Genomic DNA, 15,000 nt, shown 5'->3' with positions numbered 1-15,000 from the left:
AAAAGGAAAATGTCACAGTAAGATGAAAAGTTTGCCTCGACTAACCCACCAATTTGAGGCAGCCGCGCGACAGCTAACCTTTCCGTGTCTCTGCTGGGATATTCATGCTACCAAGGCGGTGTTGCGTCCGTGACATTGGTGGTGGAAGTGGAACAGTGAACTAACGCGGTACTTGATGCAGAAGTATTGAGTGTTGAGACCCTCACTCACTCTCTCAATCACATACTAAGACACAAAGAAGAGTTAGGAATAAAGGAAATGAAGTAGAAGGGAGATAAGTAATATAAATAAGGTCTGGCTAAGTGACTGATGGGGTCCAGCAATAATGAATGTTCGGAATAGGAGAGAAAAATCGTGTCATGGCGGTCGTGGTGGAAATGGAACAGTGAACTAACGCGGTACTTGAAGACGAAGAGTTAAGAGTGTTAAGACCCGCACTCACTCACTCACTTACTCGCTTTCTTTTTTTCTTTTTTTTTTACAGCAAGGGAGGCAGTTCAAGGGCACAAAAAAAAAAAAAAAAAAAAAAAAAAAAAAAAATGCCCGCTAGACGCTGCCTCGAAAAAAAAAAGAGTAAAAAAAATAAAAAAAATAACGTGAGGCCAAAAGAGAAGTCAATTTTCCTTACTTATTCACTCAATTACTCACTCACTTATTCTGTTGCGGTAATGTTAGGGAAGAGAGAGAGAGAGAGAGAGAGAGAGAGAGAGAGAGAGAGAGAGAGAGAGAGAGAGAAGAACGGAGGACGAAAAAGACAAATCAATACAGACAAAGAAAGATTTACAGACAGACAGCAAATGAAAAAGAGAAAGAAGAGATAAAAAAGTGTCTTCATCAGCTTTGTTTCTCTCTTTTACCAAAATTAATTGAAAAAGAAGCGTTTTAATCAGTTGTATTTTTCTCCTACACACAATTTAACCTTTAAAAGAAGAGTTCTGACTGTGGTTTCAATTCCTCTCTTTTTACCAAACTTGATTTAAAAAGAAGTTTGAATTACCGTGGTTTTATTCTTCGTTTTAATCAGTTGTATTTTTCTCCTACACACAACTTAACCTTTAAAAGAAGAGTTCTGACTGTGGTTTTAATTTCTCTCTTTTTACCAAACTTGATTTAAAAAGAAGTTTGAATTACCGTGGTTTTATTCTTCGTTTTAAGCAGTTGTATTTTTTCTCCTACACACAAGTTAACCTTTAAAAGAAGAGTTCTGACTGTGGTTTCAATTCCTCTCTTTTTACCAAACTTGATTTAAAAAGAAGTTTGAATTACCGTGGTTTTATTCTTCTCGTACCAAACAAAACTTAAAAGAGAGCGTTTGCATCAGTTTTATTCCTCTCTTGTACCAAAGTTTATTCAAATAGAAGTTTTCATCATTGTTATTCCTCTATTTCCCCAAACAAATCCTTAACAAGCATATATATTTCTCTAAAACCTAAGAAGAAGCGATTCGACCAATTTAGTTTTATTTTTCACCAACCGAAAAAAAAAAAAAAAAAAAAAGCTAACGTTATAGCTACGTGTAAATTTACCAACGAGAAAATGTCATTACTAATAAAATAAAATAAGTCGAAAGAAAGAAGGTAACAAAGTTTTATTTTTATTTTTATTAGACACCAAACATAAAACGAACAGGAAAAAAATAGATATATCGTGTACACATTCGCGGTTCGCAGCTGTACCAGAAAAAACGAAAAAAAAAAAACGAAAGAAAAAAAGAAAAAGAAAGAAAAAAAGAAAAAGAAAGAGCTACGTGTTATTTCACTCTGAACTCCGGGCAAGAAAAAAAAGAAAAAAAAAAAGGAAATCGTGTTACGTCAACCTGTAATCTTTGTAGTCCCTAAAAAAAATATATATAATAATAATAATAATAAAAAAATTATCACTTCTAAAATAACGAAAAAACGAGAGAAAAAAAAAAACGCCGATGTACTTGTGTGAGATTTAAGGGACTGGTCCGATCTTTTTAGCCTCCTCTTTAGGTCTTGGCGGGAAGTTATGAACACACACCACACGCTACAATCTCTATAACTCAACCGGGAGGAGGAGGAGGAGGAGGAGGAGGAGAAAAATAACATGAAGAAAAGGAGGAATAACAATACGAAGGAATAAGAAGAGAGAACAAAAAGAAGAAGAGGAAGGAGGAGAAAAATGAGAAAATGACATGAAAATAATATGAAGAGAAAAGAAGACATAAGAGCAGAAAGAAGTAAAAGGAAGACAAATCAGAACAAGAGGAATAAAGAACATAAAAAAATAACAAGAACAAGAAGGAAAGGAAAAATAAGAACAAGAGGAAAGAGGAAGAGGAAGAACAGTAAGAGGAATAAGAATGTGAAAGATAAAGAAAACTAACCACCTGACTGGCTGACCGATTGACTGACTAACTGATTGACAAAGTAAATCTAAGGAGACTAAGCTAATATTTTTAACAACACTAAACTTTACTAACAAGAGCAAGACAAGAAAACAGAAACAAACTATAGCATATCCCCAGCAAGACCTATAATTAAGATATCTCGCCACTAATTATCCTAGTTCTCGCATTCACCTGAGGACACGCAAATTAGCATACCTGTGCATATCAAGACAGGTAATATATGATGTCTTGCTACTAATAACTGTCCTTACTGTATACACTTGAGGGAACGCCAATTAGCATACCTGTACAACTTAACGACAGGTATGCGGAAGTCTTACTGCCTCCAGGTGATGATCCTTACAACTGGGAACACGAAGGATACCACACGTGAATAGAGAGGAGTGAAACGGACCGACAAGCAGAGGCAGAAGGAGTTTATCGAGTGAAGTGAAATCAAGAACGTAAAATGAAGAAAGGAAAAAAAATACTGCCCTCAAATCAAGAACATAAAATGAAGAAAGGAAAAAAAAATACTACACTCAAATCAAGAACGTTAAAAGAGGAAAAGGCAGAAAAATGTTTAACCTAAATCAAGAACGTAAAAAAGAGAAAAAGGCAAAAAAATACCCAACTGAAATCAAGAAGAAAAGAAGCATCGCCATTATACAAAGAGAACAAGTTGAACACACACACACACACACACACACACACACACACACACACACACACACACACACACACACACGAGGCGTCACTCTATATTATGCAACACCATCAGGGGGACGAAAGAAGGGCGTGAGGGTACGTATGGGCGAGAGGATTTACCTTACGACCATAACTTAGCGATTTCTAATAAGTTCATAGCCACCACCATCACCACTGTCTCTATTGCCAGTAGGGCTTTAATGTATACTGACTAGCCTAACAATACCTCTAAAACTGTACTGTAACTTGATCTGACCTAACTACCACCACTCCCTTATCTTCACGTTCTTGTTCTGTATAATCTTCTGCCCTTCTCCAACCTCCTCCTCTTGCTCAACCTCCTCGTCCCGGCTGAGTTTTAGTGTGGTGTGTGTGCATAACCTAACCTAACCTAACTACCACTACTGCTGTAACCTAACCTAACCTAACTACCACCCATGTTGTAACCTAAACTAACCAATCACCCATGCTGTAACCTAACGTAACCTAACTACCACCACTGCTGTAACCAAGCCTAACCAACTACCACCACTGCTGTAACCAAGCCTAACCAACTACCACCACTGCTGTAACCTAAATTAACCTATCACCCATGCTGTAACCTAGCCTAACCTAACTAACACCACTGATGTAACCTAACCTAACCTAACTACCACCCATGCCGTAACCTAGCCTAATCTAACTACCACCACTGCTGTAACCTAACCTAACTGCCACCACTGCTGTAACCTAACCTAACTGCCACCACTGCTGTAACCTAACCTAACTACCACCACTGCTGTAACCTAACCTAACTACCACCCATGCCGTAACCTAGCCTAATCTAACTACCACCACTGCTGTAACCTAACCTAACTGCCACCACTGCTGTAACCTAACCAATCCTATATTACCACTACTACTGCAAAAACTATTACAATCTCAACTTCCAGAATCACTATAGCACTATGATAAGCTAACCTAACTTACCTACCATACCTACAACTACTAATACTACTACTACTACAACAACTATTTCTTTTACTACTACTACTACTACTACTACTACTACCCTTTCCATTACCTCGATCAATATAGGAATTCCACCACTTCCACCACCAACACCTCCACCACCACCACCACCACCACCAAACACCAGCAGCACCGCCAATCCCTCTAAATGCTAATCCACACTTACACAAGCACGTTCACGCCACAGAAGACTTTTTTTTTACGCTTAAACCCTCCTTTTTGTGTCTTTTTTATTGTCTTTTTTTAGAGGCTGATGGAAAGAAAACATGGCCGCCGAGAGAGAGAGAGAGAGAGAGAGAGAGAGAGAGAGAGAGAGAGAGAGAGAGTAAATAACAGCGTGAAAAGTTTATTTAATTACAAGGTTAATCTTCCTCCTCTTCCTCCTCCTCTTTAGGGTAAACTTAGGTATAAAATGAGTTCCCGAGGTTATCCCAAGTGAAAAAAAAAACGCTAAAAAAGAGCAAAATACTTTCCTCGAGGGGAGAGACGAGGAGGAGGAGGAGAGAACTCAAACAAAGTGAAGATAAAAAGAAACAACAAAAAAGGAGGAGGACGAGGAAGATGCAGAAGAGGAATATGATGAAGAGGTCGGAGATAGGAGGAGGAGGAGGAGGAGGAGGAGGAGGAGGAGGATGTTAGGAGAAAAAGGTAAGACGGTTCTGAGAGATGGAGAAGGAAGGGGAGGGAGGAGGAGGAGGAGGAGGAGGAGATGAAAGGCGCGGCCCTGAGGCTCCGTCACTCCTAGTTGTTGGAGGGTCCTCAGAGACCCTCACAAAGCTTCCTCCTCCTCCTCCTCCTCCTCCTCCTCCTCCCAACCCTTTGCTTTTGTTGCTGGGCACGGAGGAGGCTTTTTGCTTCTCTTCAATCCTCCTCCTCCTCCTCCTTCTGAACGTTTTTACCTTTCCACTTTTTTTTTTTTTTACCTCCCGTCCTTCTCTTCGTATTCCGCCTCTTCCTCTTCTCCCTACCTGCCTGAGCTTGCCTCGCCTTCTTCCTCCTCCTCCTCCTCTGCTTGCAAATGACACTCGATTCTTTTGGTCATTCCATACACACTTTTGTTAACACTCTCTCTCTCTCTCTCTCTCTCTCATAATTACTACTCTTTTGCTAGTTTAAACATCTACATTAGCCCTTATACCCCTCTCTCTCTCTCTCTCTCTCTCTCTCTCTCTCTCTCTCTCTCTCTCTCTCTCTCTCTCTCCCAGCAGTGTTACGGATGAGCGGACACGGACACGCCGGGAAAATAATGAGTCTTGGAGGAACAACAACGAAGAGAGAAAGAAAAAATAAAGAATTGAAGAGAAGAGAAGGAAATGGATTTGTTGGATAGCGAAGCCCAGGTGACGGTGACGATGGTGGTGGTAAGATGCAACACCTTTTTACACTTACATCATTGCGGAGAAGAAGAAAAACAAGTGATGTGAAGAAGAGATGAGAGGAGAAAAAGAAAATAGTTAAGAATATGAAGCAGAAAAGAAAAGGATGGAAAACAATAACAATGGGATCAAATGAAAGGAAACAAAGAAGGGAAGGATAAAAAAATAGTGAGAAAAAAGGAAAAATGATGATGGAAAGAAAAAACAAATAAGGGAGAAAAAAAGGAAAGAAAACAGAGTAACAGAAAATTAATGTAAAACAACACCAATGGAATAAAAAGAAAGAAAACAAAAGGGAAAGATAAAAAAACTAAGAAAAAAGAAAAAAAATGTTGAAAGAAGAAAAAAAAGGTAAAAAAAAAAATAAACAGAGTAATAAAGGAAGGAAAAATTGAAAGAAGAAAATGACAATGGCAAAATAAATAGATGGAATAATGAAGGATAACAAAGATCTTTAGTACACACACACACACACACACACACACACACACACACACACACGTACACACTTACATAACCAGTCGAAGCCGCCGCACGAGCCTCCTCACGTACACGTATACACGCACGTACACGCACACGATCACGTACCTGAAACAAAAAAAAAGACAAATATTAAAAAATTTCCTCTTTCCTTCCTCCATTTTTTTCTTCTTTCCTTGTCCTCCTCTGTTCTGTTCTTCCTATGTATTCCTCCTCCTCCTCTTTCTCTTGTTTTTTTTTCTCTTTCTCTTTTTCTAGTATACACTTCCTCCTCCTCCTCCTCCACCTCTTTTAATAGTCCTCTCTTCTCCTCCTCGATTTTTCTTGCCCTTCCTCCTCTTCCTCCTATTGTCTTTCTTATCCCTCCTCCTCCTCCTCCTCCTCGAAGGTAAATACGCAGGTAAGCTTAACAGGTAAGGCAACAATTAAGAAAGCCTTTAAATGGACACAAAAAAAACACAAGGGACAAAAAACGTTCTCATAAGCCTTCAAATTAAACCCTCGAGGAAAGAACTTTATTTGTATGTACAGGAAGAGGAGGAGGAGGAGGAGGAGGAGGAGGAGGAGGAGGAGGAGGAGTTAAGAAAGAGGTGAACGTAAAAGAAATAAAAGAGATTGAGGGAAGTAATAAAAAACTGGGAGAGAGAGAGAGAGAGAGAGAGAGAGAATCAAGGCGGATTACATTATCAAATATCGCTAAGCTCCCGGGAAGAGAGAGAGAGAGAGAGCATCACTTGAGAATAGTTCAAAGTGCTCACCGCGTGCCCCAGTATCTCTCTCTCTCTCAGAACACTTCATAAACAAGATATTTTGCTTATTAATTAAAGAGCTTTCCTGGTACCTCCTCCTCCTCCTCCTCCTCCTTCTCCTCCTTCTCCTCCTCCTCCTTCTCCTCCTCCTCCTTCTACTCCTCCTCCTCCTTCATCAGTACTAATCATAAGCCACGAAAGGAGAAAAGAAAAAACATCCGCATGAGGAAACGAAGAGAGGGAGGAGGAGGAGGAGGAGGGGGGGGAGGTAGAGGAGGGGGAGGGAGAGGAAGAGGAGGTAAGCCAAGAAGAGTCAACATTTATCTCCCATTTCCTTTCTTTATAGTGAGTGAGTGTGTGTGTGTGTGTGTGTGTGTGTGTGTGTGTGTGTGTGTGTGTGTGTGTGTGTGCTTTGATCTTTCCTCTCCTCTTCTTCTCTCATTTCTTCTTTCCACTCCTTTTTCCTTTCTCACCATTCTCTCCCTTCCCCTTTTTGCCTTTTTTCTTTTCTTCCTCCTAAATTTTTTCTTCGTTTTCCTTTCCTTCTTTACTAAAACCACCCGTCAGTCCATTACCTTCTCTCTTACCTTGCCTTACTCTTCCCTTCCTCTTTCTTAACACCTTCCCTCCTTTCCTCTATCATTCCTTCCATTCCTTTCACCAGCAATTCCCCTCCTTTAGTAAGTCTTATCTTATTTTCTTCTCTCTTTCTTCACAAATCTCCCCTTCCCTTCTCTTCCCAACTTTACCCTACCATTCTCTAACCTCTCCTTCCCTTCCCTTCCTTTCTCTCCCCTCCCTTCCCTTCCTCTTCCCTTCATGTCTTCTTCCTCTCAATTTTTATTTTCCTGATGACAGGCTGGGCGGAGGCTGTCATGCCTAACTGATCTACGACTCAATACTCTCTCTCTCTCTCTCTCTCTCTCTCTCTCTCTCTCTCTCTCTCTCTCTCATATGTATTACTGTGTTTTTAGGAGCTTCACCCCCCCCGCCAGGCTTCTTTGAACGGTAACTACACACACACACACACACACACACACAAAATCTAATGCGAAGACTTAATACAAATCTTTCTTCTCCTGGTCACGTATCTTTCTATTCAATGATGATTCTGCTTCTGTGGGTGGTGGTGGTGGTGGTGGAGGTCTTGATGGTGGTTGTAGGTGGTGTTCCTCCTCCTCCTCCTCCTTCTTCTCGTTTAAATCCTATTATTTATTCTTATTCTTTTTATATTGCTCTTTATTTCTTTTCTTTATTCAATTATTTTTATTTTTTTCTACTACTAATATATACCATAAATTCTTCTGCTCTTTTCTTCTTCTTCTTTCTCCTCCTCCTCTTCTTCCTACAACTATTACTGCTGGTGATTCAACCATAATTTCGATCTTCCTTTCCTTCTTTCTCATGTAATCTCTCTCTCTCTCTCTCTCTCTCTCTCTCTCTCTCTCTCTCTCCGGAGGGGTCATTAACCTCTTCCTCCCCTTCTAACACGTCTTCTCTCCTATGTTAGTGAGAAGGGAGAGAGAAGGGGGGAGAGGGAGGGAAAGGGAGAGAAGGAGGGAGAGAGAGAAGGGAGAAAAGGGGACCGCTGGGAAACTGATGGGATGTTGGATATCGATCTGGGATTACCTTCTCCTCCTCCTCCTCCTCCTTCCATAATCTCGCTACGAAGAAAGATTCCCTACATCTATACATTACTTTCCCTTATTCCGTTATTTGTTACCCTCCTCCTCCTCAGCATCTACCTAGCGCCTTTGTTTCAATCCGAGTATCCAATCATCGCTCCCTTCCCATTCTTTTCTTCTTCTTCTTCTTCTTTTTCTTCCTGCTGCTTCTTCTTTGGCCATTTAGTCTTTCCCCTCCAACTCAATGTCTTTTTTCCTCCTCCTCTTCCTCCTCCAGTCTATCCTCCTTCCTCCTTCTCCTCCAAGTGAGCTCTTTTTCCTTTCTTCCGTCCACATTTTCCTCCTATCCTACATTTCCTCCATCTTCTTCCCTTTTCCTTCTTCTTCCTTCCCTTTCCCTTTCTTCTCTTTTCTCCTTTCTTATATTCATTTCACTCACGTCCTCCTACTTCTTTTCCTTCTTGTTCTTTTTCCACCTTTCCTTCCTTCCCTGCAAATTATTTTAGTTTCCTTATTCTCCTCTACTTCCCCATATTTCCCTCTCTTATATTTCACACTCCTCCTCCTCCACTTCCTCTTCTTCCCAAGCAGTTTCAGCCTCCGTCTCCTCCGCTCGTTTCCACATCCCTGAGCTGCTAATCTCTCTCTCTCTCTCTCTCTCTCTCTCTCTCTCTCTCTCTCTCTCTCTCTCTCTCTCTCTCATCCAGCTCTATCCAGTTTTCGGGTCTTTGTCGGTTGGTTTTGTAGCGCTCTCTCTCTCTCTCTCTCTCTCTCTCTCTCTCTTACACGCAATGGGTAAGAAAAATTCGCCCCAAAGTTATGAGAAATATTAAGTTGATGGGACGAAACTAGGTAGAGAGAGAGAGAGAGAGAGAGAGAGAGAGAGAGAGAGAGAGAGAGAGAGAGAGAGAGAGAGAGAGAGAGAGAGAGAGAATACAATTACAAAACACACCGCTTTTACTCTTCCTTCTTCCCTTTTAATACAAACAATTACACTAAACACAATAACAACAACAACAACAATAATAATAATAATAATAATAATAATAATAATAATAATAATAATAATAAATATAACGCAGAAAACATTACTACTTCCTCAACGTTTTCTCCACGGCATAGAGACAATAGTCCTCCCCCACTCTCTTCCTCCCCCTCTCCCTCCCCGTCCCTCTTTTTCTCCCTCGCTCCCTCCCTGACAGAGTAAACAAACAGGGTGGAGTGGCCCGCGGGTACACACAAACATTTACAAACGTTTGCACGGCGCCGCCTCAGCCTCGCCTACACACGCTTTACACGAGTCTAACGCTGGCTTGTAAAGGTTTGGCTACCTGTCAATGCTTAGCTACCTGTCAATATACTTTCCTTTTATCAGCTGGGTAATGGCGGTGGTTGAGTATGAGGACGCAGGTTCACGTCCCGCCCGCCGCAACAAACTCAATTTTTCAGCCATCGCCGAGTGGCCTACGACTACCCACACTCTGTCCTGAAGACCACCTATCAACCCGGACAGCCTACCAGCGAAATAGGCAAAACGGAATAAAGAAATCATTAAACATAATTAGTTTTTTCTTCCTAACCATGAACTTACTTAACAAATTCTAAAGGTGTCTATCGCATTAGCTCTCACGACATGACTGACAAACTATTCCACACATCCATAACTTTATTAGCAAACCAGAAACTGCCCATCTTTGTTAAATCTTAATATATATGTGACTCACGCCCCTTGTTAAGTGTCCTTCTCGGCTCTCTTGCTACCTGAACCTTATTGACATCGCAATTATGAAAACTTCAATCAAGCCCCCTCGCACCCCTCGCCTTTCCTTCCTTCTCTCCTTCATTACGATGAGAATGAGGAAAATGACACAAAGCGCCGACACCTAATACAAAATACCATGTCTATCCGAAAAGGAGGAGGAGGAGAGGAGGAGGAGGAAAGGAGGAGGAGGAGGGGAGGAGGAGGAGGAGGAAAGGAGGAGGAGGAGGAGGAGGAGAGGAGGAGGAGGAGGAAAGGAGGAGGAGAAAACACTAATGAACCCGATGCTCAAGTTTCCAATTTTCCATATTAAAGACAACTCATTGCTCTCTCTCTCTCTCTCTCTCTCTCTCTCTCTCTCTCTCTCTCTCTCTCTCTCGTCATGATCGAAGATTTGTGGGATTAAAAAGCAGAGGAGAAGGAGGAGGAGGAGGAAGAAAGTGGTTTATATCCTCTAATCAATGAAAAAGGAAGAATGAGAGGAAGAGGAAGAGGAATTGAAGGAGGAAGAAAGAAGCAAAGGAAGAGGAGGAAAATGAAAAACTCACTGCCTTCCCCTTTCATAACTCGAGGACGAGGAGGAGAATAAGGGAGGGGGAGGGGGAGGAGGAGGAGGAGGAGGAGGAGGAGGAGGAGGAGGAACCAAGAAGAGAGAGAGAGAGAGAGAGAGAGAGAGAGAGAGAGAGAGATTACCAATTATACAACTTTCAAACTGTCCTACATATTTCTTCCTTCCCTCTTCACTTTTTCCCCTCTCTCTCTCTCTCTCTCTCTCTCTCTCTCTCTCTCTCTCTCTCTCTCTCTCTCTCTCTCTCTCTCTCTCTCTCTCTCTCTCTCTCTCTCTCTCTCTCTCTCTCTCACTGGGGATGAAAGAGAAAAGATGCAAATGTAGATTGAAGCGTCTGCCAAATACACGCTTCTTCTTCCCAGGAGGAGGAGGAGGAGGAGGAGGAGGAGGAGGCAGCTAAGAGGGGTCAGAAGAGAGCACGATGATCGGAAGAAAAGTGATTTGCGGGGAAAAAAATTGCAAGAAATTAATACGAAAGAGGAAGAGAACGAGAAAAATGCAAGAAAGAATGAAATGAAAAGAAGAATCGGAAAGCAATCACAAGGGAAAGGAGAATAGAGAAATGTTACAGAATCAAAGAGAGAGAAATTCCTACACAGAAGAGAGGAAAAGAGTTAAAAAGTAAGGGAATAAACTACAGCTCTTCCTCTTCTTCCTCTCCCTTCCTTTCTTTCTTTTTGCTAACATTGTCTCCCTTCCCCTTCCCTTCCTTCTCATCCCTTCTCTTTCCCCTCCCTTCTTTCTTCTTTTAACAATTTTCTTCCTCTTCTCTCTCTCTCTCTCTCTCTCTCTCTCTCTCTCTCTCTCTCTCTCTCTCTCTCTCTCTCTCACACACACATACACACACACTGGCACTCTTTGCAACACCACCTCCACCACCACCAAACAAACCCTTTTTACACACCACCACCACCACCGCCGCCGCCGCCGCCACCACGCCCCACACCTGTCCTAAAGATGCCCTGCTCACCCACTTACCTGATGCTTGCCGCTGTCTGTCTGCTCACTGCTGGAAACGAGTCGGTCTGTCATGAGTGTCATCTCCTCTCTTTCTCTTTCACTCCCTCTTCTCTTCTTCCTCATCATTTCCCTTCCTCTTCCTCATCTTTTCACTTTCTCTTCATTTCTCTTCCTCCTCCTCCTCCTCTCTCTTCCCCGTAACCATGATCCCCTTCTCTCCCCTCTCTCTTCCCCACCTCATCATTCCCCTTCCTCTTCCTCACCCCATCTTTCACTTTGTCTTTCTCTTCCTCATTTCACCTCAGGGAGATCGGGTAAAAAAAGAGATTTGCGAAGGAAACAAAAAAGAAATAATACAGAGGGAAAAGAAAAGGAAAAATAGATGAAATATATAAATAAGAGTAAGTCACACCACTCCCTCCCTCCTTGTTTCTCTCTCTCTCTCTCTCTCTCTCTCTCTCTCTCTCTCTCTCTCTCTCTCTCTCTCTCTCTCTCTCTGCAGTGAGATGAGAGAGAGAGAGAGAGAGAGAGAGAGAGAGAGAGAGAGAGAGAGAGAGAGAGAGAGAGAGAGAATTATATCAGCAAGAATTTGTAAACACTGCAATAAGAATAATAGTGTGTGTGTCAGTCTGTCTGTCTATCTATCAGCGCTTGTCTCTCATCAGCGTATCTGTCTGTCCGTCTGGGAATAGTGGCTGTGGTCAGTGTGGTGGAGGTGGCGCGGCAGTTGCTGTGTCTGTGTGCCAAGTGACCACCGCTGTCGGAGGGTTGTGTTAAGTTCGACAAATTAATCAACGGGTAAGGAGAAGGCGGAGGAGGAGTAGGAGGAGAGGGATGAGAGGTGAAGGGAGATAAGGATGGAGGATTAAAAAGAAAGAGTAAGGAGGATTGGGACGAAAAGGAAGGAAGGAAGGAAGGAAGGGAGGGAAAGGAATAAGAGATGGGAAGGAAGGAATGGAAATAAAGAGCAAGAAGATGGAAAGGAGAGAAGGGTGATAGAGAAAGGAAGGGAGGAAAGGAAAGAGGGGGAGAGAAAGGAAGTGGAGATAAAAATGGGAGAGAGAAAGAGAGGAATGTAATGTGGAGGAATGGAGAGAAAGGACAAGAGCGCAGCCGTGTGTGTGTGTGTGTGTGTGTGTGTGTGTGTGTGTTGATGAAATAAAATACGCTTTTAATCATTATGTGTATTGCCACTCCGACGGTTAATCATTTTCAAACGTAAAACTATTTGACAATTAAACAGAGATATGACAGGTTGTGGAGGAGGAGGAGGAGAAAAAAGATGAAAAGGAGGAGAAATAGACGAGAAATGTAGGCAGATAGATAGATAGATAGAAATAGAGACGAGAGGAACTACGTGAAAAGAAAGAAGAATAAAGAGGAAGGAGCCAAGAAAGAAAAGAAAATGGAAAATGAGAAAAAGCAAGTAATAAGCAAGAAAGAAATGTAGAAGACAGAGGAAGAAAGAAAGAGAAGGATAAAAGATGAGAAAGGACAAAGAGAGGAGTGAAGGAGAAAATAAAGAAAGGAGGGAGTGAAATGGAAGGATAAAGGAGTGAAATGGAGCAAAGGAAGAATAAGCAGAAGTAAAGGAGGAAGGATAAGAGGAGGAGGAGGAGCAGGAGGAAGGAAAGAGTGCATTTAAATCAGCTCCCTCGACCACTCTGCAAGTTAAATTCTCCCAAGTGGCTTCTCTCTCTCTCTCTCTCTCTCTCTCTCTCTCTCTCTCATTATGGCAGAGATTAATTTTAATATTTTTCCTCTTCCTCCCAAAGCAACATCATCAGTTTTCCCTCCTCCTCCTCCTCCTCCTCCTTTCCCTTGCCCGATTATCAGTCTCTCACTTCCCTCTTTGTTTTCTCTCCTATTCTCTCCCTTCCTCTTCCTTCTCTATATCCGGTTTTCCTCCTGCTTCCCCTTTCGCTAATAGATGTCCTCTCTCTCTCTCTCTCTCTCTCCCCTTTCAGTGTAATTTTATAGAACTTTCCTCCTCACCAAACTCTCTCTCTCTCTCTCTCTCTCTCTCTCTCTCTCTCTCAGGTTAAGTAGCTAAGACCTTGATCGAAACACATTATTGTAAAAATTGGAGGAGGAGGAGGAGGAAGAGGAAGAGGAGGAGGAGGATGTAAGAGACAGTGATAATACTAGCTGGGGAGGAGAAAAGTGCCGGAGGAAGAGAGGCTGGGGAGGAGAAAAAACCGGAGGAGGAGGAAGAAGACGAGGCGGAGGATAGAAGGAAGGAAAAGACGATAATAGTGATAAAGATGATGATGATAATAATAATAATAATAATAATAATAATAATAATCAGAAAAAGAATAGAGTTAACAAAGAAGTAAAAAAGATGAACCAAAGTATAATGTAGGTATCAATTACACACACACACACACACACACTGACACACACACTCACAGTAGTAATAAATAAAACAAACAAACACCAACAGGGAGCGGAATCATAAAATTTGCAACATATTCAATTTCAGTCAAAGGCATTTTTTAACCCCCTCCCCTCTCTTCCCCCCTTCCCTCCCTTCCCTCCTCTCCCCATCCCAGCATGTATTACCGCCCCCCCCTTAACACTACACCCCTCCACCACCCCCTCCCCTTTGCCCCCCTTTCCTCACCCCAGTCTGTATCACCCCTTCCACACACCACACTACATCTACCTCCTCTTTAGCTTCCCTCTCCCCTCCCCTCTTCTATTCTCCCTCCTCTTCATTCCCCTCCATACCCCTACTTCCCTCTTCTCCCTTCTCTTCCTCCCCTCTAACCCAATTTCCCTTCTTCTTTCGCCTCCATGCCCCACTTCCCCTCTTCTTCCTCCTCTTTACCTCCCCTCTCCCATTTTCTCCCTCCTCCTCATCCTCAACCCCAACATTCCCTCCTACCATCTCTTTACCTCCCCCTCCTCCCCTCTTCCCCCTCCTCCTCCCCTTCCATCCTCTGTATTAATTCTTTCAAACATTGCCAGCCCGTCGAGCGTCCGTGGCTTTTGTTTGCAAATTAACTTTACCTAACATGAAAGCGAGCGCGCGGGCGAGGCTTTGTTCTCTCTCTCTCTCTCTCTCTCTCTCTCTCTCTCTCTCTCTCTCTGTGTGTCGAGGTGAGGAGATGAAAGAGCAAGGAAGAAGGGGAGAGAGAGTAGATAAAAGGAGGAGAGGAGAGGAGAGGAGAGGAAAGAAGAGGGAGGGAGAGGAGAGGAAGTGAGGGAGAGGAGAGGAAGTGAAAGAGGAGGGGAGAGGAAGGAAAGGCAAAAACGGAGGAAGGGAAATGAGGTTAGGTGAGGTAAGGAGAGGAGAAAGAGATGAAGAGAGGAGAGAAGAGGAACTAAAGGAGAGGAAAGAGATGGGAAAGGAGAGGAAAGTGGAAAGAAGATGCGTGGTAAGAGGAAAGAGGAAGGAAGAGGAGA

Source organism: Eriocheir sinensis, chromosome 3 (genome assembly GCF_024679095.1).
Source record: "Eriocheir sinensis breed Jianghai 21 chromosome 3, ASM2467909v1, whole genome shotgun sequence".
Taxonomy (NCBI): Eukaryota; Metazoa; Arthropoda; class Malacostraca; order Decapoda; family Varunidae; genus Eriocheir; species Eriocheir sinensis.
The sequence above is the reverse complement of the archived record's forward strand: the minus strand, read 5'-3'. Positions refer to the sequence as shown.